We start from the raw sequence: 23064 nt of genomic DNA on the forward strand, positions 1-23064 counted from the left end.
AGCTCGATCTCGGCTCGGGATTTTTGTGCGCCGGGCCGATAACGCTCGCTAACTCGGGCCTCCCCTATTCCTAAAACTCCCTATTGGCTCACCGCGCATCTAGAGCAACGTATAGCGGCCGCCCGAGTTTCTGTAAGCCGAAGTCGCAAGAAATGCGTTCTATTTCGGCATAGACCATGCGGACAATCATATCATGCATACTGACAACGAATAGTTTCAAAGAACGTGTCTCTCACTACATAAGGATTTTGCGTATTTGTCCGCGGGATCTAAGAAGCCACCAGCGTAAAGTTGTGGGCCACACCTTTTCTGATATACAAGTCAACAAGTAATATTAAAACTCTCTATGGTAGCCCGTGTCATGGCAGAAGAAGCAACACTTGCATCTTTGTGTCCTTTGAGAATCGACGCCTGCATACAAAAAAAAAAAAAAAATACTAAGTGGCTTTGCGGCAAATCACGCGCATTTTAGCGCCAATCCACGGAGCAGTTCACACTATACGACATGGGAGCAGGAAACGAGGCGCTGGTACGCGATGCACCTTAAATATTTAAGGACCCGGAGCCAAATGCGCTGTAATCTCGCTGTCGAAGGACGCGGAGGCGATGGAACGAGAAATGAAGATGAAACGACGATACGAGGAATAGATAAAGAAACAAAAAATAAACAAGAAGAGGAGGAAAAAAAACGCTGTTCCATGTCAAACATATTTGCACGCCATCGCATCGTCGACGTGCATGTCCGTATACCGTATTTATTCGAATACATGACATTTAAAAAACTTTTTTTAGGGAAATGTCGAAGACGGAACCAGGGCGTCAGTTTTGATACGTTTCGAGAAGTCTGTGTAACACAAAGACGCGGTTCAGTGATTGTACAAGTAGGTTGCAGGCTTTGCTTTACTAATAGTGAGTATACTATATACTGCCCTATACAGTAACGGCTGCTGACTGAAAAAGTACGCCATCCAAACTGAGCGGCCTGTGTCAAGCTGAATAGCGGGCGCGTGGAAGGACATTCCTGCTGAAACATTTCGCAACCTTTTCGAAAGTGGGGTTTTTAAAAATCAACGAACAAAACTGTAGACCGTACAGTGTACGAGGTACAAAGGTGTAAGCAGTCAAGTAATATACAATGTGGCGCCGCGAGTGAGCCTGCGTCACGACTATGACATGGTTGGTGACGAAGTACAACATTACTTTTCTTGATGTTCCAGCAGTCACCATCATTTTCATTTCATTTCTTGTATTCGCAAAATATACGCAAATACATAGACAGCCGAGCATGAAGAAGGATGGGTCATGGTGCATGGCTGTAAGCTGGAAGACCTCCTTACATCGGGGGGAAAAAAATCTGACCTCTAAATTTTCAAGTCGAGCTGCTTACATTCGCGTAATCACGGAAACTCGAAACGTGGCCGAAGAAACGTTGCCGTCGATGCAGGCAGAAGCGATCGAGATAAAAAAGATACGGCACCGGTCTCGAAGGCGCCTCTCGCGTTTCCTGCTTTTCTGGCTCTGACACGTTGGCTCCGCCCGCGATTTCCGCAGGCGTTTCAAGATAGAAACTTAGCAACGAAGAGGAAAACTAAAATATTAAATACAGGCAACCACCTTCTTTCCTCCAGGAAACAACCTATATAAAAACTGCGCAGAAATAGACAAGAGGGCGACGAAATCGCTACCGAGGAAACCCTCACCTGCTTATACCGGCCGTGCTGAGCACAAAGCCCGAGGTTACACACCTTGGCGTTTCAACACCCGCTTCCGTGCTAGGACACCGGAACGCACGACCAAGGGCGCTTCAGGGAGCGTGTTTGCCCCCAGCCGCCAGCTGGCAGCCCTGCAGTATTCTCTTCGTCCCTTCCCTTGGGCCCTGCCCCGAGCTTGTAGCGGTTACATTTGCATAACATCTTGCCGCGTTCGCGGCCTAATACGTTGAGCACGCGACTTCTGCCTTGGCTTTCTTGTCCACTTGCCTCGAATCGAAACGTTTCGGTCTTGCCTGTTTTCTCCGGCGGTGTCACTTTTATTCCACGGCCGCGCCGTCATGGGATCGTTTGGTCTTTTTAGTACGTTCCTTGCTTCCCTTCGGCGTTATGCAAATGTCGTATCGTGGTCGGTCGCTTGCTACGCAGGTCCCCTTGGATATCAACGCAAACTTCTATCTCTCTCTCTCTCTCTAGCGCTCTCTGTCTGTGTGTGTGTGTGTTTGCGTGCGTGCGTGTGTTTATAGGTACAATTTTGGGATAGCAGGATCTTTAGTAGCCAGCCGCGAACGACTGCTCTCGTTTAGTAAGCGCCTTCAAAACTAACAGACTGTAGATTCTCGTCGCCGTTGCTGTTGCTGCCTGCGTTTTTGTTTATCGAATGCTGTACACCAGGAAAGTTAGGACATCGAAGGGTCCGCGATGCCACAGTATACAAGGCGGGGACTGAATGTCGTTCTTATTATTCCCTTTCCTCTTATCCCTCCTAATTACCCCGCTTCACTCTAATGGCCACTCGTTCGGCAACAAAGATTTATCATAGTAGCTTCCAGCGGCCACTAAAAAACATTGAAACAAAGGCGCAAAAGAAAACAGCGAAATAAATAAAACATAACCTAAACAAAACATAAACAAACATAAACAAATGCCGCACTAAATATTTCAGATAGCCCAAGGCACAAGCAATACATGAAAGTATGTGTGTACACAGCACAGTCAATAAACGCGAGTCAACATCAGTATTAGCGAAAAAAAAAACACAAACAAAAAATATCGGCATGCACATGCATCCCGTTTGTGGCAAATCAATTCTGCGGAAGTGCGCAAGGAGAATGCTTCATGAAAAGAAAAAATTGCCATGGAGCCGACTATAGCACGAAACAACAAAGGAAATTTGTACGGTTTTCTCACAAAGAAAGATGTGCAATTCATTAAAAAAAAAATCCAGTCCCGGGTTCACCGGACGAGGTTGAATTTTTCTTCAACTGTGAGTGCTTTCTTTCTGAGAAACCCATATGGTGTTTCTTTGTAGCGTCATGTTAAAATGCGGTGTATGGCAATTATAACCTTTTCATACGCCAAGTTTGACGTTGGCCAAAAATTATAAGCTAACGCTATTCTGAAGCACATAGTACGTTCACTGTACACAAGAACGTTACAAAATCTTGTGGAACCTTTGCGGAAATTGCGTGGCAGTGGACATTTTTATTACAGGTTTGGACATTACGTTGATGCGTGGGCAAATCAAATGAGCCAAATAATAGCAACAAAACAATCGGTCAACGTACGGAAACGGAAAGAGGAAACAGACAAGCGCTGTCTTCCAACTATCTTCAGACCGCGCTACATCATAGCGTCTACTACATCGGCGTTTTCAAATTTCAAGATTTCGCCCGGTTCTCCTTGACTGCCTTTGTGAAAATTCCCGGAAGTATACGACACTGGCGGTTTAGGCGAAATCAAAAAGAAAAAAAAAGTCGTGGTTCAAAGCTTGTCAAGTTACTGCCAGCCCATAATGGAAGACTACTACCAGTAGGACTTCAGTCCGTTGGAATGCACTATCAGATCCGATTGAGTCGTGTTTACTGCATGTTCTAGCCACCGGGCCAGGCTCACACCAACAAAACCAGTACAAGACACTACAATTTGCAGTTTTAGTAGATTCCGTTGAAACCATCGTTTTCTTCTGCCATGCGACTATGTTAACCATAGTCACTGTATAGGCACCAGTTTCCCTGATTAAAATCAACCCATGCGAAACTTCCTTCTTTTCCCCTGGGTTTTCCAGGCTTTGCCTGATGGTAGACAGCCCGTTTACGCTATACGCTACCCTTTCAGTTAGCAGCCAGCATATATAGCATCATATGACTGCCTGATCCATACCATTTATCTGTCAATAGGCGGGCAATACCAAGCTCGCCTAGTAGTGAAGGAAACGAAAGATCGAAACTCATCTTCTGCATTGTTGTGTCTGGCGGTCCTTCGGGACACAGGAGGCCGGCGCCGACTCAGACGCGCCAACCTGACACCCCTTTCTCGCGGCCGAGAATTGTCACCTGGGACTGAGGGATTAGCAGTTGGTCTCCGTGCTACTCATGCGTGGCTAAACGGCAGCGTCGCCCCTTGGTGCGGTCCCGTGAATTACCAGCGCCACCCGAACCACGACGACGCTACGCCGACTGCTGCCTTTCGAGACAGCCACCGCCCTACCTGGTTCCGCGAACTGACCGCTATGGAGAGGCGAATCTTGAAAGGGGCCCGTGTCTGGCAATCCCGGGGGAACGACATCAACGTTCGGTTCCCAAGGTGTCAACCGCTGCCTGTGTTCGGGGGCGACCTAGCAAGATTGGAGGCGGAGCCCGGCGGGAAACAACGACAAAACACGTGCGGGATATGGCCACCTGATCAAAGACTGTCATTGGCTAAAAGAACTAAAGTGTATTCCCTCGTCGAGTGAAAGAGGGAAACGGAAGGGATAAAACAGGGGACTTGAGTGTTGTGGAGACGCTGGAGGCTTGACCATGTAGAGCACGCTTGACGATGTAGAGCACGCTCGACCATGGAGAACGCTCGGAGATGTAAACGCTACCACATGCAAAGATGTTAGCACGTAGACGGCTCCAATATCATGGAGCCCATCTTGTAATATACCATGTACAGTGTATATAAAACAATTTTCTAATTTTGCTGGATATCTCCTCCTCTTGGCACCTGGCACGGCACCACACATGCAGCCTCCGTGGACCCGCGGACAATCGGGCTTTCGCAACAGTGGCTGGCAGCTTATGGGATCGGCTGGCGTTGACTACATCGGTGTGGTAAGTGCTACGTGTTTGCTTCTCTTTTCGCCAGACTCATTAGCGCAGGTGACTAAGTCGTTAATGGTGTTTGATGTTGTTAGTGATTTTGTCGCATAGACCAAGAATAAAGTGTCTCGTGGGCTGAATTACTAGTGGGGAAGAAACACAGGGTGCACTGTAAATACGGATAAGTTTGAAATCCAGGAACTCCTCAAAAGTTGTGAGCCGATGGGCATTTTGGTTGGCCCTGCGGTAGGCAAAAGTCAACAATTGGAGCTTTTACAGAATGAGGAAGTGAGTTGGGAGAAGGCCGGTGAGGCCATGAAAATTGTTTTGCTGGGAAAGAGCACGAAGCGAGAAATTCTGCAATCTCCCTATGTGGTAGCGATAAGGACGGGCTTAGTGCCGGTGTTTGCTCTTCATGTCGCCAGAACTCTCTAGTACAAGTAGGTAGTTGCTAGGAGAGTAACTGTGTGTTTTCTGGCGGGCACCATTTTGGGAAATTCACCTTCTTTAAATAGCGAATTTTAGGAAGGGTGAATTTTGAAGGCAAACTAGATCGCTATGGAGAAATTCAGAGTGCAGGACCTACTTCTAATTTGCGACGAGTTAGGCATTTCGGCCGACTCCGCAAAAAGGAAAGAGGCAGTTCTCGACGTCATGAAGGCAGAAGAAGTGACGGTCGAGGAAGCCGACGAGGCTTGGGAAACCATCGTTGAAAGAATGCAAAAAGCAGAGGAGTGCAAGAGGCGCGAGCGTGAAGAGCGAGAAAGGGAGCGCGTAGAACGAGAAAAGCGCGAAGAAAGAGAGCATAAGGCTTAAGGCTTAAACAACTTGAGAACGATGGTCGTCGCATGGGTACGGGTAGGTCCGAGTTCAAGATGAAAAACCTTCTGCATCCCTTCAGAACGGGCGAAGACATCGCCCTTTACCTCGTACACTTTGAAAGGGCATGTGAAAGAGTAGGCTTCAGTAAAGATGTTTGGCCGCAGAAGTTGTTGACACTTTTACCATGCGAAGTTTCAGATGTGATTGCACGGCTGAGTAAGGAGGACTATGAAGTGTATGACAAGGTGAAGGCTGCATTGTTGCGCAGATATCGCCTGTCGGCAGAGGCTTTTCGCCAGCGCTTTAGGTACGCGAAGAAGGGAAACGAATCTCACCCGGATTTTGCTTACGAGATTAAAGTCAACTTAGTGGAGTGGCTTAAAGGCGCACAGGTCTACGGCGATCACAACAAGGTAATTCAGTGCATGACACTCGAGCAGTTTTATCGAGGTATTCCCGAGGAAGTAAGGCTTTGGGTGCAAGATCGGATGACAAATTCAGACGTAGACAGAGCGGCAGAACTCGCCGAGGATTACTGCACGCGCCGAAGTTTCCGCAGTACGGCGCGACGACTAGAGAGAAGCGACAGAGCGGGATTCAGTTTTGGGAAGCCAGAGGGTAGGAAGTCTGTCCGTAGGAATTTTAAACCGGAGACTTCAAAATTCCCAGGCACGCATCAAGAGAAAGATGATGACGCACCTAAAGTAGAGCAAGCTACGAGGGCGCCCGCTCACAGTGCGCGCGCACTTGAGACGCGGAAAACAGTTGTCTGTTACAACTGTGGAGAAAAAGGCCACATGGCCAGGAGTTGTGAGAAGCAGGTGGTATTTGCCACAATTCAGGACTCCGATAAGAACCTGCATCTGTTGAGGCCTTATATACGAGAGCTTTCAGTGAATGGTCGGGTGTACAGAGTATTGAGAGACTCTGCGGCAACGATGGATGTAGCTCACCCTAGCTGTGTATCTCCCGACGATTTCACAGGAGAGTCCGCTTGGATTCGGCAAGTGGCCGAAAAGCGAAGCGTTTGCCTTCCAATAGCGAGGGTGGTGATCGAAGGACCTTTCGGCCAACTGAGTACGGAGGCGGCAATTTCGGCCAGCCTGCCAGATAACTTCCCCTATTTATTTTCTAATAGGTCGGAGCAAATGCTGAAGGAACGAGGAGAATCTTTCTCCAGTGAAGCAGCTCCAAAGTCAGAAGCACGTAAAGAGACTCGGAGACTCATAGGCGTGTTCCCTATTGAGCAGCGGTCAGAGGACCATGGGACGATTCCCGAGGCAGCTGCTAGCGGTAACGAACCATACGTGTCAGTAGCCGAATGCGAAGGGAAGACAGTTACTGAAGAGAGCAGCGGTTTTCCCGCTTCAGAAACCGAAGGCCCTTTAGGCCAAGTGTGTACGGAGGCGGCAACTTCAGCTAGCCTGCCGGAGAAAGTCGCCTATTTTTCGAATAGGTCAGATCAAGTGCTGAAGAAAAGACGTAAGCGCAAAGCGAGAAAGGCGGACGCGGTTGAGGCGCTCAGAATCAAACTTGCGAAGCGCCACTGCGACAGCGGTAAATGCGCAAAGGTGAAGTCCCAGCCAGAGACTGTGAAAAAGCGAAGGAGGGCAAATCCTAAGCTTAGGCGTTTGCTGAGATCAGGGATCGGCGTGACGCACGTCGCGAAAAAGAGGGTTTCGCGAAGATCCAGGCGTGGTAGCAGTCGCCTAAGCACATCGAGTACAGCCCATCGTAAGCAGAGGGACAAAGGGAAGCGTCCTGTAGGCTGTTACAATGGCCGATCACTCGCAGGGGGAAAGAAAAGAGTCTGCCGAGCAGATAACTGGAAAGTGCGCGCCCGGGTCTGTCAGTGTATCGCCCTCCCAGTGCTTAGAAGCGGCTGTTCGAAAGTCGCAGCTACAAGGTGTGTCAGGCAAATTAGTGGGTTTTGCCTTCTTCGCGACGACACCTTGCGAAATCCCCGGAATGCGCGACCCCCTCGAGTGCGTTTGAAAGAAAGGGGTGCGTTTGCGGCCCGAAAATAGAGAAAACAGGAAGACGGGTAGGATTTTTTTCTTCTTTTGTTTTCTGTCTGCCCGAGATTAGTTGAGTTTTGATAGTTTGGCAGGCGTAAAGAATGCCGCAGTTTTTCGGCTCAGGTTAGACCCACGATTTAAAGGGGAGTGTTTACGCGACGACAGCTATAAAAGTAAAATGCAAAATGTCAGTTGCATATCGTTTGGCATGTCACGCGCAAGTTGCGCAAGTTAATAAGCTCCGCTTTTGCACGAGTTTGTAATAAGTCGTAAATAGTTTGCCCATCTGTTGGCAATTTCGGTATTAGGTAAGGATTATGTAGCTCTTTTGTGCTAAGTGTTACAGAATGTGAATGAGTGAAGGCCAGTTCTCCCTTCGCCTTCCTGATATGTGGAAGCTCTAATTCATAATTACTTAGCTTCATTACATTAAACCAGATGGTGTCTGTTTCCGAAGACACATCATCGGAAGTTTTTTTTAGTACTTGTCCGGATCAACGAGCACCTTGTGTTTCAGGATTTTCTTTAGATAGGGGGTTGTCAGATTTTTGGAATTGGTGAAGTCTGGCGATGAGAGTGGCTTGCAGTGGCGCTTGCAGCATTGTGTGTGGCTGACAAAGGTCGCTCCTTGGAGCTTGTCATCTTGCATTTCTGCAGCCCAGTCAGAGCCCACCTATGAAGAGGCCTTTGGCGGGAAGATCATCATTCCTGGAAGCAGCGGCCCCATGGCTTTGAGCGAAGCAGGCATCAAACCGGCCGAGCTGCATGGAACAACTCGACCTCCCGATGCATCATCTGGCGGCGGGGGTGCTGTTGTGTCTGGCGGTCCTTCGGGACACAGGAGGCCGGCGCCGACTCAGACGCGCCAACCTGACGCCCCTTTCTCGCGGCCGAGAATTGTCACCTGGGACTGAGGGATTAGCAGTTGGTCTCCGTGCTACTCATGCGTGGCTAAACGGCAGCGTCGCCCCTTGGTGCGGTGATGATGATGATGATGATGATGAAGTGGTGCCTTTCCCTTTGAAACGGGTGGCCGTTACAATGACGGCCGGGCAAAATGAAGCAAAAAAATAGAATAAAATAAAGATCGGCAACAGAGAGAAAAAAAAAAACTGTACACAGGTGTGTTCCAGGCAGAGTGGCCGACTTCGTGCCCTCACAGCGCACCTACACTGTCGCGGATACTTCCTCCCCGGTCTTCCACGGACGCTGTTGGCAACCGCCTACATTGTTGTGTTGCTGTTCTCCACTGTTCAAGGCGTCGCTTAGTTCTGGACACTTCCACAGCCTGCACCTCTCCCTCAGAGTCATCGAAGCCGAGCGCTACTGCTAGCGATGCCCGAGATACAGACTCGCCAAGCTCGTCACACTGAAGCACCAGATGCTCGATTGTTTCATCCGATTTCCCACACGAACGGCACAACACACACGTCACTGTTGTATCGAACGCCCGTTGCCGCGTCAGAGTGCGCAGCGCCCCTGCTCTAGCCTCGAAAAGTAGGGCGCTCCCGACGCTGTTGTCATATAGGCGGGTAGCTTTGATGGAGCTCTTGTGTTGACGGTAGAAAGACAGAGTCTCTTTTTGGGCCAAAGCCAGTTGCCACGCCACCTCCTCCACGTCCCGGACTCTTTGTTGCACTGCCTTGGCGTAGGCTCCGATCGATTCCGCCAGTATGGGGTCTCGTATGAGGCCGTTCTTTTGCTTCAAATGGTGTACCCTCCGAGTCCACTGTGTGCGAAGACAGGTTGCCGACAAGTAGTCGAAGACTCTCCTCGCCCACCTGTCGCGATGCATATGTAACAGGCGGTTGTAGAAAGCCAACTTGCTTGAGGCCTCCCGTGCAGCGAAACTAGACCAACCTAACTCGCCTTGCACGGCCTCGTTGGCAACAGTACCATGGCATCCGACCGCTATTCGGCCAACTTCTCGCTGTCGCCTCTCAAGCACATCCCGACCTTTCGCTGTGAGGCACACTACCGCGTTTCCAAATGTCAGTGCAGGAACATGAACCAGTTTCCACAGGTCTCTGATCATTACGAAGCGGTTACATCCCCATAGGCACCTGCGTCGCAATATGCACTGGGCTCTAAGAGCAGTCTGTCCCACTTTCTCTTCGTGCAGCCCGTACAAGTCCTTGCCATCGCACAAGTTTACTCCAAGGTACTTGACTGATGAGGCAATTTGTAGGACCTCTTCCCCCAATCGTAGCACCGTGCCTTCTACCAACTTCCCGGCCAACTGAACCACTGTAGTTTTCTGAGCATTGAATCGAAGGCCAAGCTTCTTCATTTCATTTGCACATATGTCCAGTAGGCTCTGCATGTCGCGAGGAATCTCTGCCATCAGCAAGAGGTCGTCTGCATATGCCAGGCCTGGGATCCGGCGGTTGTCGTCAATCCCGCTGGTCGTGTACCGCAGACCAAATCCCAGGCCAGATTGCAGGAGGGCTCTCTCAACGCCCGACACGTACAGTAAGTACATGAGCGGTGAAAGGGGGCAACCTTGGCGTAGTCCTCTGTTCACCCTGATCCTCCCAGTTTCTATTGTGCCGAATTTGGCGGCCACCTCGTTGTCAGAGTATAACCGTTGTACGGTGCGTAACAATTTCGCAGGGAGGCCCAAAACAGCTAGGCGCTCAAAGAGGCCAGAGTGAGGCACACTATCGTAGGCCTTTTCTACGTCCAGCGCACAGCAGATCAAGGACCGGTCTTCCTTCCTTGCTATTTCGGCACACTGGGCTATGACGAAGATACTGTCCTCCAAACGTCGTCCTCGTCTGAAGCCGTTCTGTAGCTCCGTGAGACGACTCTCAGATTCTGCCCAGCCTTCAATCCATCCCTTCAAACCTTGTACAAAGACTCTATAGAGGACGCTTGTTACCGTGATGGGTCGGTAGTCTTGGAGCTTATCCGCTTTCCCTCCGCATTTCAGGATGAGGGACACTCTGCCCTGGCGCCAGTCGCTAGGTATTGTCATTCCCGTGAGGATTCCGGTGAATAAATCGGCCAGCTGTTCCCTTGAGTTGGGGCCAAGGCTTTTCACGAGACGGGCCGAGATACCGTCTTGACCGGACGCTGTTTGGGTGCGGATGCGTGCTATTGCCCGATCAATGGTGCAAGGCGTAAACTCCCACCTTACTCCCCCGCTATCGTCATCTTGGTCCACCTGTCCCGAGTGCACTGTTGTACATGGAGGTTCCGTTCTGTTTGACCTGTAGAGCCTCTCAAGATGTTGCGTCACGCATTCCTTGAGGTCTGCGACGGGCTGACCTGTTTCATCTGTTATCTGCACAGAGGACTGATTTTGTCTGTCCAGGGACCTGACATATCGCCAGAAACTCTGAGCAGTCGATTTGCCCTCAGCCCTGAGGCTCTGCATTTGGCGCATGTTCGCCTCTGCAAGTTTAGCCTGCACCATCGCCTGCATTGTCCGCTTGAGCTGTAGGTAGAGTTTCCAGGTAGTTTCAGAGGACTCTGCCTCCCCGGCTTTCAGTGCTCGTCGGTGCTCTTGGTTTGCCCGGCGTCTCGCACGCCACGCCTCCGCCACCTCTCTGTCCCACCATCCATTTCTTCTCCGTGCTTTCCGACCATGCACCATGTGGCGTAGCATGATCCCACTGAGCACCGATACGTAATCCTCGTACGACTCTGCCGCGCTCCGCTCTCCACTCAGCTCAAACTCCCTGGCCACCTGTTCAACGGACCTGTTTGGAAGGAATTTTCCACACTTGGGGTGTCCCGACTGTTCCACTGCTTTGCGCTGGGCCCGGCTAAAGTCTATGCGTATGCGATTGTGGTCGCTTCCCAGGCTGTGTATACCTTCCTCGTCGATGTCCAAGCATTGCATTAGCTCGGCGAGCCGGGGGGACACTAAGGCATAGTCGATGCATGTCATGCTGCCGCGGGCGCACCATGTGTACTGTCCATGACAGCGTGGACCCAGGTTGGCAATTTGGACTTCCAGGCGCTCCGCAAGACGTCTAAGATGGTCGCCATTTGCATCTGTATACCCGTCCAACTCTGAGAGGTGGCCATTGAAGTCACCTATTATAAGGAGCTCCTTGCCATTTGCCATTCGCCTGATGTCCCCACAGAGGCATTCCACCAACTGACTGTTGACCTCGCTGTGTACATTATGCACAGAGAAATAAACTACACAGATTGCTGTCGGCACCCCAAGCAGCTCTCCAGTTATCCACATATGCTCGATGCAGTTTCCCATGTCGCGTTGCCAGCTCAGATCTCGCCTCCACAGGACTCCGACTCCTCCGCCTTTTCGACTTCTGCTGTCTCTGTTTGTGCCCGCCCAGCACCACTCTGCGTGTACGGGAGGCTCCTCTAAGTCTCTGAGATGGGTCTCCGCCACCGCAAACAGCGAGATCTGTTCTGCACTCAGCATACGATAAAGCTCCTCCCACTTGGCCTCGTGGCGAGCTCCGTTCATATTTAGGAAACCGACTTTGAAATCGACCCTCTGCTTTCTTTTCCGACGCCTGCGTCTCTTCTGTCCAGTTTTTACTGTTGTTGCAAGGGCCTCTGGATGGACATATGGTGGTGGACCCAGTCGCCTACCATGCGGAATAAGTCGGTGCCCGGGTAGAGGTTCAGCATTTGCCTCAATGGACCCGGGGGCGGTGTGGCACACTGTAGTGGCCCCATTGGTGGACCGTATCGGTAGCCCCAGTGTTGGCTTCCGGCTGCCGTTGGGTAACCGGAGTTGGCCTGTATACCCGCGTACTTTGGCGCGGGAGGAAACTGTGGGATGAGTTCTCGCACCTGCCGCGGTGGTGGGGGCTGCTCGGGAGCTGGGATGCCTGCCGGCATCCCCTGTGTGGGGGTTCTCCAGTCTCCGGTCTGGTTCGCCCTCGGTTCCACTGATGCAGTGCTGGCTGTCGTTGAGACCATCGGTCGCTCTTGGCGCCATGTCATGTCTTGCATGCTTCGCCTCCGACTGCACCTTTGACCCCTTTTCGTGGCCCCTAAAAAAGGATGAATTAGCTCTGTCACTTCTGTGGCTACTTTTCGGCTGGTCTTGGCGAGATAGTGGATACCGTCTTGGGCCAGCCGGCCTTCTCCCTGCACTGCTTCCGACAGGTCTAGAAATTTTGCTGACTCACTCGTGCCCAGCCTTTTCAGCTCCGTATTCAGCAGCATCGCTCGCGCTTGTGCTTCTTTGCCCCACAACGTATTTTCGGGGACGGAGCATATCACCAGTTCCGCCGCGTATGGGATTATCCGCTCGCGCACCATCTGGGCCACCTCCGTTGGTTCGGCGCTCTTGTTAGCATCACTCACGCCCGCATGTAGAATCACTAGTCTCTCACTCTTGCCTGCCTCGTCGCAGTAGCGCTGTAGTAGACGCTGAGCCGTAGCGATCGTAGCCCCCCTTCGGAACCGGGTTTTCACGCTGAGTTCACCTTTCATCTGTTGACGTAGCGCCTTTGCGATGCGTGCTGCGTTCCCGTCTCCACAAACCAGGATTTCCTTTGCAGTGGTATGACAGTTCCGTTTCTTACGAGGCTTCTTTATGTCTGCGTTAGACTTAACACTGCGATTTGCAGCATCCTGCTTGACCTCGTTTCCGGAGGCTTGGGTATCCCGTGAATTACCAGCGCCACCCGAACCACGACGACGCTACGCCGACTGCTGCCTTTCGAGACAGCCACCGCCCTACCTGGTTCCGCGAACTGACCGCTATGGAGAGGCGAATCTTGAAAGGGGCCCGTGTCTGGCAATCCCGGGGGAACGACATCAACGTTCGGTTCCCAAGGTGTCAACCGTTGCCTGTGTTCGGGGGCGAGCTAGCAAGATTGGAGGCGGAGCCCGGCGGGAAACAACGACAAAACACGTGCGGGATATGGCCACCTGATCAAAGACTGTCATTGGCTAAAAGAACTAAAGTGTATTCCCTCGTCGAGTGAAAGAGGGAAACGGAAGGGATAAAACAGGGGACTTGAGTGTTGTGGAGACGCTGGAGGCTTGACCATGTAGAGCACGCTTGACGATGTAGAGCACGCTCGACCATGGAGAACGCTCGGAGATGTAAACGCTACCACATGCAAAGATGTTAGCACGTAGACGGCTCCAATATCATGGAGCCCATCTTGTAATATAAAACAATTTTCTAATTTTGCTGGATATCTCCTCCTCTTGGCACCTGGCACGGCACCACACATGCAGCCTCCGTGGACCCGCGGACAATCGGGCTTTCGCAACAGCATTCAGAAATTTTCCCAAGAAAGGCATCCCGGATCGAGTGCACTTCAAGTTCGGCTGCACCGTAAGCAAAACTGTCGGTGAACAAATGATTCAAGCGCGAGCCCCACGGAGTCCCTCAATAAAAAGTCAAAGTATGGTGAATCTAATTCGAAAGGAGTGTTCGTGGGGCAGCCGAATACCGCGAAAGAAAGAAAGGGCTCGAGTATAGTTAGAAAAAAAATGTAAAACGAATGATGAAAACTACCTAATATAAGAATAGACTATCCCCGCCACTGACAAAGACTTGCGGCAGTTTACGCACGAGCGCTTACGGACGTGATGCGCGGAAAGCGATCACACGCACTCCTGCCTTTCCGTTTGCGATTCTGAGCTGGGAGCCCATTGCGCACATTCATCGTCCTTTTTACTAGCGCCTGCCTTCTTGGAGAAAAGAATTAAAAAAAGAAAGACTGCCAAATCATTGAGAAGGCGAGTACACGAAGCGAAATGGTTCTCTCTCTTTTTGCTTAGCATGACCGCTTTTTAGCTGTTCGCACAGTGACACGTCTGACTGTGAGAGTTGGCCCGCCTTATTCTTCTGTAGCGTATTTCCCAACAGGTAATGATAGGTGTGACAATTATACAGTTATAGCAAAGGAAACAGACTTTGTTAGCGAATTACGTCTGTAACAGTCCGTGCATACTTTATATATACATCCGACCAGAATGACGGGCTCATAGAGAGAGATAGAGAGAGGCTGTCTTTAATGAAAGCTGGACATGTCTGCCTGGCTGACAGCCTGGAATGCTACTGCCGCCTGTCGGGTCAGATATATGACATACACAACCATCAGACAAACGCATAAACGGCACATACATCCACAGACATGCATACACACACACACACACAGACACACAACGAAAGTCCATAGAAAAGGCAGCAAAGAAGTCTACCGTATGTCGGCAGTCGTCGACAAATCCTACAAGTTTCGTTGTTAGAAAGGGTGATCGACAGCGCTACAATCCAAGGCTTGTCCGATAGCGAAAGTACCTTCGAGCATAGTACAAGAGACCCGCCACGGTGGCTCAGTGGCTAAAAGGCGTTGCGCTGCTGAGCACAAGGTCGCGGGCTCGAAGCCCGTCCGCGGCGGCCGCATTTAGATGGGGGCGAAATGCAAAAACGCCCGTGTGCTTGCGTTGTAGTGCACGTTAAAGAACCCCAGGTGGTCAAAATTAATCCGGAGCCGTCCACTACGGCGTGCCTCATAATAAGAAGTGGTTTTGGCACGTAAAACCGCAGAAAGAAGAAAGAGAAGACTAGTATAAGAGCGCAACATGACTCTTTTCACGTCACTGAAGTCCGCAGCGTGGAATTAATGACAGGCGCACAAGTAATGTATGTATGTATGTATGTATGTATGTATGTATGTATGTATGTATGTATGTATGTATGTATGTATGTATGTATGTATGTATGTATGTATGTATGTATGTATGTATGTATGTATGTATGTATGTATGTATGTATGTATGTATGTATGTATGCATGCATGCACGCATGAATGTATCGATCTGTGTGGCGCGTACGTATGCTGTGCGTGGTCACCATCGCATCGCTCGTCCCTCTCTCTTTATAATGGCTAGCGGACAGAAAAGCCACGCGCGAAGGGAAGGAAGGCAAGACCGCCGCGATTGAAAGAATTTAATTACCTCGCCAGGACCCGGGCGATTTAAGCGTTCGGCAGGAAAGCGAAGCGCGTTCCGACGACGCGTTCATTTAAACCGATCACTCGATCCTGCGGGCTGCGCGCCGCGCACAAACGCAGCAATGCACACACACACACGCACAGCGAGCCTCCTCCGTCGTCGCGGCGTCTATAATTGCCGCCATCGAGCCACGGCGTTCATCTTGCTACGTAATGCGCGGAACGAGGTCCCTTTCGTCGCCTTCTTCGCGTGGCTGAGATACGCGCGGGGCGGCCAATTCACCGCGGCACGCGCGAGCGGTGAAAGGCAAAAGAGAAAGGGCGCTTCGATTATGGCGCCTTCCGCGGTTTTAATTTATTTCCGCGCGCTCTTTAATGGCGCCCTGTTCGTTCGCGAACGCGTAACTTCCATTCAGTGGCGCGCTCATGGCGCTCACAGAGAAAGCCGATGCTCCGCGTTTCCGCCGATAACCTTTAATGGAGAAGCGCGCGAAGCAGCAGCAGCAGCTAAAAAGGCGCGCTTCAAACCCGCATTAAGCAATTAAAAGCGGGAAATCTTAATGATTAAACGTGAAGGCCATTTGTTTCTTCTTTCAGCTCTGCTTTCTTTGACTTATAGTCGATACTAATCAAAATGAATGTTCCGAGTGGGAGCGATTCTAGTTTTTATGCGAAGTTTAGCTGTTTCTTTTTTTCTTCTTTATTCTTAAAGGGATGCTTTATTGCTACTACACTAGAACACAGTCCCGCATGTTTATTTTATATGTGTATTTAAAAAAATCGTGCGGGAATGCGAAAGCATTAGGGCCCATTCACACTTGCGACTAGGCGAGGTCGAGCGACCAATTGCGACTGGCGACCAGAAACCTACTCAAGACAAATGATGTTCACACTTACAAATGCGACCGACGAGTCGCTAAACCGAAATGTATCACGATATGCTGTTCACGTCTGCTTGAAATGTCATCGCCGCGTAAAATAAGCGTCAGCGTATACGGACGTCCTGTTTCTTCGCATCTGATTGGTTCAGCTGTTCTGCGACTGTGGTCGCGCGACTGAAAAATCGAGCAGTGAGCGACTGGCCCGAAACGGTCGCATTTCGAGAAAAGCGACCATTTGCGACTACTTTCGACTGGTCGCTTTGCGACCAGCTTGGTCGCGCGACCTCGCCTAGTCGCAAGTGTGAATGGGCCCTTAGAGTCCCTTTGGTGAAACCTTTAGTCAGCCAGACGGCTGCGACGTGAGGTGTGCAATGACGCACGCACTAGGCACACCTTTAATCAGCCAGAACCATGGAGCCGCCGTGGCGTCGGGGAAGCACCACGGAGGTCCAAGTTCGGTTGCCACCCAGCCCAAAATGTATCCAATTTTCTTTTCAGAGCAATTAATTTATTTTTTGTTTACAGAAACCTCCTCGAGAAATTTGACATCAATCCGAGCATGCTTGTGCTTTTATTCTTTGCGCCGTCGGCTATTTTTGGCACCATCGCTCGGTCACGCCGCCGACGCCGCGGCGAGATTTTCGCGTAATGGGGCGTATAATGCTTTCGCATTAGAAAGTAGCGGTGTGCGAATATTTGAAACCTTAGAACTCCCGGTACCAGCTCGATATGGTTAGTAAAGCGCGCCGGGTGGCCACAGCCTAAGGGGTCCCGGACTGAGTACTCCAACCTCGCTCGAGGCCCACTGAAGGACCCTGCGGTTTCACTCTAATTCAGCAAAGTTTCTCCCTCTCTCTCTCTCGAACGACGAATCGAGTCGAATAACGCCCAATTTGATTCTATCGCCGAATCGAAGTCACTATTAGTAAATGCGAATATTTCTCGCATAGTTTACGAATACTTCAAATCGCCTACTGCGCAATAAATTCCATCCAGTCGGGCACAGTGTACGTAGACACTAAACAGGGCAAAATACGTAGTGGTACATCATACATGCTCTACGTCACTGTAGGCTTCTAGGGCTAAACAGCTATAATTCGTACTTGCCAACGAGTCCTGACTATATATGCGAATAGACTGCTTGCCTGCTTCTAATGCTCCATTCGTGCTTTTAATAAACGACACTTCATGACGCGCAGTCTAATTAGAGTGACTTTCTAAAGTTGTTGATATACTACGATGTGAAAATGCGTGGTATGAACGGCTGCTCGTTATTCTAAAGCTATTCGAAAAGTATCCGATATGTGACTCGATTCGTGTCCGGCACTATTCGATTCTTATTCAATTCCGTCTCGAAAATTACTATTCACACACCTCTATTAAAGAGCAAGAGGTTCAAATACATGGAATACCGTTCCTTTTAAAAGGCGGAAAACGGAGCTGGAAACTAGTGGCACATTCGACTAGTCGTTTCCGAGTGCCACTGCGGAGCTTCAGAGGTCGTTTACCAATGTAACTATAAGCCTTATCGTGACAATAACCAGGCTTCTATAGTGTTAACAAATGCAAAATAGTGCTATTACGGAAACAAATAGTGCATTTGTTTCCGTAATACAGCATCGTTGTCGTTTTACACGGCCATCAGACCGCTTTGAAAGCGCTCTGAAGAGACCACTCGAATGTGCCGTAAGTGGAACGAGATTAAAAGGGTGACACCTGCACTATTACAGACGCCGCAATGAGGCTCTTTGACTTACTTATTCGGCCAATCTGCGTTCTTTCACGTGCACGCGGAGGCGCGGGAACGCCTTTGCATTCCACACCCCATCGGATCGCGGCCGCCGCGACTGCGAATCGAACCCGAAACATCGGGCTCTTACAACGGAACACCATACTCAACTGAATCACCACTGCGGCTATGCATCGAAGCGGATACTGCTCCCCAAGTTGAGTTTGACGATTCACGACAAGAGTTCAGCGACAAGACCTTATACATGACAATCACTGCCACTCACAGAGTGGCTCCGAAAATCTTGAGAAAGGCTGCAGGTGTTTCCACGAAATAAAAGCCTGCAGTAGTACATCGATATTGTTGGGCGTTTGATTTCAGCACGCGTATGCGAGTATAAGTCTCTCCTGTTGAACAACTACTCAGTTTCCGCACCTCGCCGGTGCTGTGTAAAGCAAGCATGCAATCTCCTTATCTCAAAGGAGCAAGATGAATTAGCGTAAGGCATCGTCAGCCTTCATAGGCTAAGCAGTAACTTCCTACGAGGTCCAAGTGAAGCGACTACGGGACTCGTATTCTCGCGAGCATTTTAGACGTATCATTGCAACCCTCGTTTATGAGAGAGAGAGAGAGATGGAGAAAGGAAAGGCGGGGGTGGGGGCTACCCAGGCCGCGTCCGGTTGGCTACCCTGCACTGGGAAGAAGGGAGTGAAAATGAGGATAGAAGTAAACTATACACAGTATTCACACACACATGCAATGAAGCATTAGGCGTTCAGTTCGTCACATGCGGTTGTTTACAAGTTTGTGCATCTCAACAAACTTAGCAGCACTGTTGTGGCTTCGCAATTCGCAGACGTCCAATGGCGCTGTCCTAGAATCTTCTCTTCCGTAAAAGGCCAACAATCTAAGGGCCTTAAAGCTGTCCGAAGGGCAAGCCTCTGTGTGCGTGTGATGGGCAGTCATTTACAGGAGGTGTATTAGACGTCCCTTCTATGCCCCATATGTGTTAAACAACTGGCCCTATCCGCCATTCCAAATGGAACTGAACAGGCGTTGGTAGTGTCATTTGTTAGAGGAGAACAAACAGCATGTCGACCACTCGGCTGTCTATAAAAACATCAATAACGAACGACAACAAAAAAGCCTAAGGTTTGCCCCCGCGGCAGGAAAGTTGCATTTCCCATTTGTCAAGTTCGAGCCTCCTAAACATATTCGCTACGAACAACGCTCCCTTTTATTATTTGCCTTGTTTGCAGACCGCTACGCGGACTGCGGTGGATCCTGGAACGCCTAACATGCCTTCAGCAGTGTTCACAGAAAGAAGCACGCGTTTCAGATTGAGATAGCCCCGGAGAACTTTGTATTCCCGGCGAAGCCGGGCATCAAAATCTAGGGTTGTGGAATAAAAAAACCGACGCGCCAACTATAAAACGAAAATAAAAAAAAATAAAGAACATCTCGCTGTTTTGCGCGAACCTGTACACCCAAGGTCCGCCACCGCCAAGTTTCCCCCCATTCTGTTGTCTTCAAGGAGAATCACCGATCGGCACCGCGGAGGAGGCTGCTCGAACGAACTCCTTCATTTGTTTTTTTCGAAACTTTTCCCGAAGCCCCCGGGGGAAATTACCCGACGCGCTGCTTGCGGAAAGATGCTGCCTCTCCTCCCAAAGCTACGCGGAGAATAAATTTTACTTCGTGGTTGGTTCGCAGGGTGCGCGTTTCCCCTTGTTCGACTCTGTATCGCCGCGGTCTTGTTCGTGGAATTTCAAACAAAAGAAGAAGAAGAAGAAAAAGGGAGACGGCCGTAAAGCAGGACACAGAAATATTTTTTTTTTTGTAAAATTCAATGCCTCGGCTGCGGCTCCGCTCGGGGTTCAATCAACTGAAGACTTTCTTATGATTGAATGAACTCCCCGAGGATATATGATGACGGAACGCGAGATGCAAAAAAAGTCCGATGCCGAGCACGGCGCGGGAAGTTGGACCGGCCGGAGAAGAAGCAACGTCTGCAAGTCTTTTGATGCGCAGGGAGAATGCTGAGGCCTGTGTGAAAGCCCTTCTATATTTTAGCGGCCTTCGGGATTCGTTTGAAAAGTGCACTTTGATGTCTTATCTCGGTGTGTTGTTGCAGCGTATGCTTACGCCGTCATTTGCATTGTCATATGCAAACCCTGAGGCAGTCATGATATTTCTTTCTCTCTCTCTCTCTTTACCGAGTATTTTCCAGACATAATTTTTCAAGTTGGTAATATGTTTTACGTTTCTGAGGGCTTTTGCTACTAGAAACAATTACCTCATTGTATATGTGTTACTTTTACGCAATTTCTACAGCGCCTGCGCTCATTCGCAGTAAGATGACAGTTCCTTCAGCGCCGCAGATTCGCCGTTCTTTATGATTCGTAGAGTATGTAGCAGGTGTGCGGAAATACGTGAAACGGAAGGTTGCCGGTACTTCGAACTGAGAACATTCCAAGTAGTTTGGTAGGATAACTTCGCCACCCTCCTATCTCACACGCAAAACAGCATCAGCAGCATCGCACCCCTGTTTAGGAAAGCTGAAACGCTAAACAAAACATATACATTATAAGGACACTATAACGAGCAACACTGAATAATTTCAACCACTGGTAAACTATAATTTCACAACTCAATTCATATTAAACTGGCGGCAACAAGCGGATAACTATTGATGAACGGTAAAGGCCGAACCCCGCCTTTTTTTTTTCTACTCCTTTATTTTATTTTTTATGTCGTGCCCAATGCGTGACGTCACTGTGACACTACGGACGTATCTTGCGGCATTTGGGCCGTTTCGGCGGAGAAAATTCTCTAAACTTGCCAAGTCGAGTATCTGGTTGCTTCGGAACGCAATGTATACCCCTTGTTTACCACTAAATAGCTAACCAGGCCCCGAACAAACAATCACAATATTCGTGACGTCACGCGGAGCTAGTGCGGGATCTTCACACTGGCGTCGTCACACCAGCCCTTCGTGTTCGCATCTCTCCTGTTTTACCAGCTCTCCTATCACGTGCCACCTTTTTGCTATTTCCAGAAGCGTAATTCGCTAGTGCAACTTTAATGTGTTTTGTCAAGTCGACGCTCCCGACAACAAACTGTGTAGTGCGCGCCGCGGCGTCGATGAAAAGTTTCTGCAACTCGCAGAAAAAAATATTTCATGTGTGCGCGGATGCATTCGTTTGACGAAGGGTCGCCGGAGATCGCTCGGTCGCCAACCGGTCTGCGTTGTGTACGACCGCGTGACGAATGAATCCGATTTCAGCCCGATCTTATCGCAGGGGGTTCTCGCTACAGCTACTCGAGAAACAGCTGAACACACTCCTATTAGCGCCGACTTGAGTCGCCTTCTCTTATCGCCACAATTTATCACCACTCTGCGCTACAAGGGGCACGGCAAGCGCGACAATCTGACAACCCGTGCGGCACCCACATTGGCCAGAAGAGACGAAGTAACTGCAGTTTCAATATATATATATATATATATATATATATATATATATATATATCTATATATATATATATGTGTGTGTGTGTGTGTGTGGTGTGTGTGTGTGTGTGTGTGTGTGTGTGTGTGTGTGTGTGTGTGTGTGTGTGTGTGTGTGTGTGTGTGTGTGTGTGTGTGTGTGTGTGTGTGTGTGTGTGTGTGTGTGTGTGTGTGTGTGTGTGTGTGTGTGTGCATAGCTGAAGTTCTTGCGTAGAAAACCGTGTGGTGGCCTGAACTAACAGTGAATTTGGCACCAAAAGGAGATAAAGCCACGGGTGAGGCGATGCGCCCGAATTCAGTATCTTCATCACGTTGAGCAAATGAGCGAGCTTATTTTGGTACATTTCACTTCGTTCGGGCCAACGCAGTACTCCAGCTCGCTGGACGCTGTGAATGCTAAGAACCCGCAGCTCTATCGTGAGGAAGAACTATATGGTTTGAGAGACTCCCTATCCGAATGAATGTTTACCAGTGTGTTTTAAAAGGACCCTTTGGAAAACCTTATACCACGTGACCTTACTGGTATGTGTCACAAGTATTTCTTTGCTGAGATCCATATAGGCAACGTAATACGCAATCCCTCGTTCACTTTCCTCCGCGCTGGGTAGTTCCTCCCCCCCCCCCCCCCCTTCTGTCCTTCCTTATTTTCCCTCTCTGCAGACAGGCCGTGTGCTTTGTGGTTCGTTAAGTTTCGCATCCTATTTTCAGTTCATATGCAAGCATTGTCGAAGGCAAGAACCCGTCCATCGGTCAATTAGAATACAAGGCAACATAAACTGCTCATAAACTGAGCTCATAAATGGCTCATTCTTATGGGCGCGTACTCTTCTGCTACGGGGACGAGAGAGAGAAGTGACTTTAGAGGTGACGCCCAGTGTTGGAAGCGGGCACATCAGACATTCCAAGCAGTAACGTCATCAGGTGCCGTAAGGCCGCTCTATAGAAATAAACCGTTGGTTTTCACCGTATTTTATACGCGTAGCAATGGAAACGTTAGGAGGTTGTTTAACATGTCTGAAAACCTCACCAAATCACCACGTGGTAGTTTAATCGTGTGCCAACAATGCCATGTACGATGAATATTAATGTCCAGGACAAAAAGGAGAGACACAATCTTCATCCAATTTCTGTGACATTCCTGATGCTTCCGAGTCAAGTTTGGCTCACGCTTAAAGGGTTACAACGGAGGGAAAAGACAGAACCTCTATAATATCGGCGATTCACTGACAATGAATCGCCAGGCTCTTTCCTCTCGGGTGACAACAGTAACGCAGGGAGATATTCGAGATGTGGATGGTGATCCCCATGCTTTCAAATACCGGCGATTCACTGTCAGCCGTCGCTCGGTGTATGAAAGGGTGCGTGTTTGCGTTACTGAAGGCACCTTCTGTCAAGGTGGTGAGGTGG

General features: G+C 49.7%; 1 protein-coding gene across 1 annotated transcript in view; it reads right to left on the bottom strand.

Annotated features, from left to right (window-relative positions):
- Positions 1-23064, bottom strand: part of LOC119461430 (neurogenic protein big brain) — a 131150-nt gene that overhangs the window by 106955 nt on the left and 1131 nt on the right. The gene's annotated exons all lie outside the window — the stretch shown is intronic.

Source organism: Dermacentor silvarum, chromosome 8 (assembly GCF_013339745.2).
Source record: "Dermacentor silvarum isolate Dsil-2018 chromosome 8, BIME_Dsil_1.4, whole genome shotgun sequence".
NCBI lineage: Eukaryota > Metazoa > Arthropoda > Arachnida > Ixodida > Ixodidae > Dermacentor > Dermacentor silvarum.